The following is a 4,883-nucleotide window of genomic DNA, read 5'->3' as shown; positions in this document are numbered from 1 at the left end:
TAAGTTTACAACACATTTTTTATAATAAAAATATTATTCTACTTTATTGATTGCAATTGTTTAGGATGACAATTGAAAGATATTTCATTTAGAATTTACAATTGTTAAAGATAATTTAAAGAAAACCTAGATTTTTTATGATTGTTACACCATTATATGTTTCATCTTAACTAAAAGTACTCCTGATGACTTCTAAAAGAGAGTCTTCAAAATGGGTCAGAACCCCCCGCGACTCAATTCGGTTCACCACAGATTTGGACCGGGTTGAGTTTGAAAAAATTAAATATTTTTTATGTAGGTCAGATTTCAACTCGGCTCATTTAAATCTGGCTCATGCAAGTTGAACCCGTGGTTGGTCGGGTTGGCTTGCCAACCCACCTACCTAATTTTTTTTAATTTATTATTTTATTTATGAAACCTTAAAAAATAAAATATTATCTTCACTCAAAAAAAGTAACCTCTGTTCTCACAAATTACTCTCACCAAAAAAGTAATCTCTCCTCTCACAAATCACTCTCACGGAACTTGCTCTTATTTACGGTGTTGTTACTCTCACTTATTCACTTAAATTCTTCAAAGAGTAGGTTTTTTGTATGTTTTTTCTGTTTGTTTTTGGATGACATTTGGATTATATTGTACTTATTATTATTATTTTTAATTGTACATCATTTTTTGAGAGTAAAATTTGTTTAAATTTGAATATAGAAAGTTTGTAATTTTTTTTATTTTAAAAAAAAAACTCTAATTAAATGGGCTAATGAGCCAATCCGTTTACCCACCAACCCGTGGTGAATCGAGCCGGGTTCAGATTTTTCTGACTCACTAATAAATGAGCCGGATTGAGGTGGCTCACTAAGTGACCAACCCATGATGAATCAGGCCATGTCGAGCCGGATTACCTGTTTTGAGAACTCTACCTCTAAAGGACCAATTATATTGTCAACATCATAATAGAAAGAAGTTATATATGGGGAGATAGAGGATTTATGTATTTCATATGACGCATTTGACAATACTACAAAAATTTATAAAATTATAGATCAAAATTTATTGAATGAAATAAAATTTATTATTAATTATCAATTCAAAAAATTCGTTAAAAAATCTATCGATAAAGAAATAGCAAATTTCTCACCCAAATTTAATATATTTTCATTTTCTATTGATAAAAAACACGAAAACAAAACGAGAAGATAGAATGCGGAAATCTAACATCATCATTGTTCTTCACTGTTGTCCTTTATTGTCAACCTAGCTCAACACGTCAAAGATTAGAATGCAACTAACACTATTGATGAAATCTTCTTGTTTTCCCTTTATGGTGTAATAAACTGTGCTGTTTACATTTATTCCACTTTCAACCCGTAAACTTTATACCTCTTTCTTTTAATGAATTTATATTTGGGATAATACCATCATTTTAGAATATTTGTCTTTTTTTCATTTTTGTCTCGTATATTTATGTGAATTAAAAAAAAAAATTGATGAAATTAATGGGGTTTGAAATACTAAGAAAAAGCACAAAAACTAACAACTCATTTTTAACGGGGTTTGAAACCGTTGGTAGCTAATAGGGGTTTGTAACCGCCAATAATTTATGGGGGTTTAAAACCATAGGAAAGTCAAACAACGAGTAACATACTTAACAAGGATTAAAACCCTCAGAAACACTAAATAAAACCCTACTAACACTGATTTTTGTTGAAATGAAACAAATTATGAGAAAAATAAAATAATATAAATATATATTCAAACAAGTTAAAATTAAACTTGTATACAAAAACAGTTTAAAGACACCTTACATACTATTCACTATTTTAATATTAATAGAATTATCTGATACATTCTTCGTATTAGAGATGAAAAAGGAATGAAAAATAAGAGAAAATTCGAAAATATAACTACTTGAATTGAGTGATAAAAGTATATTTATTTATTATTACCATCATTTATCTGTTTATCTTTATTATAATTAAAAATATAAACATTAATAAAATGTTAACAGTATAACCGTTATGTTTTTTTTAATATAACCTATTATATAGTGTAAATTTTATGAATATTAATAAAATATTTAATATCAATTAAATGAAAATTTATATAGATTGTATATTAATTTATGAGTGAAAGTTGAAGCTGTCAATTTGTTTTTCATATTTATTAAATTTTTTATTTACCATTTTATGTGTTTTTTTTTTTTGCTTTGAAATACTACACGGAATTTTTTTATCAATAAATACTTTATTGATAAATTTTAACCATTAGTAAAGCAGTTTTTTATGAAATACTTATTAAACTCAATAATGTAATCTTGAATATAATTTCAAATTTTAATGAGCCAGATTGAGTCCGAATAATTATTAGCTGATGAACAAAATAATATAAAAAACATTTAAAATTTGGTAAACCATTTTAAGATTGTATTAACATGCTCTTTTAGTGTTTGAAGCAAAAATTTGATTGAATTGATGACATCTAAAATTGAATAAAAATAATTTTGTTTTGATGGTTAAAACTATATTATAATAATTTAATAATTGATAATTTAAATATTGATTAACTTTTTGTATTTTAACTTACTCTAAAAGCAGTTTATCATCCTTAATATGAGAATCAATTTTTTTTAATTTTCTAATGTTTTTATTAAATGTTTTTTTATCTTTATGATGTTTGATAGTAAAATAAATTAGGCTAATTCTGAGATAGACAAATTGTTGCTATATTCAAAGTAATTAATTATTTTTGTTTCATTCCTTTGGATTTGTCCTGAAATATTCAAATCCAACGGACAAATCCAGGGGAGAATTTCAATGCATTCTGGTCTTTTCTTCTTGCACCTTCCTTTTCTTTTTTCTTCCACCCCATAAATTTTTATATTCTTATTTTACTCCTTCAAGGTTTATAATAAAATAAGAAAACTTTAACCTGCACCTCTCCTTCTTCGTTGTGCACCTCTATACTTCATTTTTCTCTTTCACTGACAATTCCTCCGATTGAATGCTTTTTAACGTTTGCCTGTTGGAAGTTGGTGTATGAATTCCGCTGATATGTGATTTTTGTTTTTTCTTAATACATGGATTTTATAATTCATGATATATTTTCAGATTCAAAAAATACATAATTAAATTATAAAAAATAATGTTAGATAATATACATTTACATTAATTTGATAAATATTATAAAGATAAAATAATATTAAAAAAGTAAATTTCTATATTTTTAATAAAAAATAAAATAATAGTAATATTTAATGAATACAAATTATTTGTGTGTGACACCATATCATTATATAAAATATGTGTTTGAATTATTATTACATCATCCAAAATATACTTTTAGATATATTAATATATTTTAAATTTATTAGAAAGTGAATTTTAAAACTTAACTCAATCCCATAAAATCAGTTTATAAGGTGAGATTTGCATCTTACTTATATATTATAATTTGACATTATTTTTAGTCGATGTGAGACTTCTAGTAAAATTATATAAAATACTTGTTTGAATGTATTATTATATCATCGAAATATACTTTTAAATATATTAATATATTTTGAATTATATAATTTAAAATATATATTTATATTTTAAATTGTGTAATCTAAAATATATTTTCAAATTCAATAATACGTTTTTACTTACACACAATCTGATATACGTATTATGCTTCAGATTATACACACTAAAATATAATATTTTAATTCTTAAAACAATTTATATTAGAAATGTTTTAACTTTGGATAGGATTTACTATATCACACCACTTTCAAAATATTTTTCAAAGTTTTGGTTAAATATGATTTATAGAATTCACAGAATTATGATTTTTTATTTATATTTTTTACAATTTTTAAAAATTAATTTAACTAAAGAAATTTAATACTCACATTAATTTGCATCTAATTTTTTTTAGTGAGTTATATATATATATATATATATATATATATATATATATATATATATATATATATATATATATATATATATATTTTTTTTTATATTTTGATATATAACTTAAATGAAAAAATATCGAAAACATAATATAAAATACAAGTTTACACCAAAAATAACAAAAAGAACAAGTATAACAATATTATAGAGTAATAAAATATACAATATATTTAGTCAACAAATCATTTATATTATATTTTTCTATCGTTATCAGAGATGATAATAAGTTGGAATAAACTCTTATGCTAATTTAAAAAAAAAAAATGTTCATTCTTATGTCTCACAACATTTAATAGGTATAAGACGTATTAATATTTATTAATTATTAAGAAAAGATTTCATTGATTTGTGATGTTTAATAGGCATTTGTAAATTTTAAAATCCTTGTAAGTATATGTACGGAGGAAGATGAATATTCTAAAATATTTATAATTTTTTTAAATATAATTTAAATAAAATTGCAAAAAATATATAAAATATAATATAAATTAAATTATTTATAAATTAAAATATAAATTAATTAAATTTAATATAGTAAAACATGAATTAGTTTTAATTTTAATTACATATAACTTAATAAAGTTTAAATAAAATTTAAATTTAATTTTTTTATAAATAATAATACTTAATTATATTCTACTAATATTTTTATCATTCCTATTTGATGGTTGTGAAAACTTTCTTTTTCTCACATTTTTTAATATTGATTAATTATTTTATAAAAATAAAAAAACACGTAAAAGAAGCATAATATATTCAATATTAAAATTTTACGTTACAGTGTCATCAGATATTATATATATATATATATATATATATATATATATATATATATATATATATATATAAAAGTAAATTTTAAGTCTAATTTAACTTGATAAAATCAAGTGAGGTTTGCACAATTAAAAGACTTTAATAATGACTCTGATA

The sequence above is a fragment of the Vigna radiata genome, chromosome 7, assembly GCF_000741045.1.
Source record: "Vigna radiata var. radiata cultivar VC1973A chromosome 7, Vradiata_ver6, whole genome shotgun sequence".
NCBI classification, from domain to species: domain Eukaryota; kingdom Viridiplantae; phylum Streptophyta; class Magnoliopsida; order Fabales; family Fabaceae; genus Vigna; species Vigna radiata.
The sequence above is the reverse complement of the archived record's forward strand: the minus strand, read 5'-3'. Positions refer to the sequence as shown.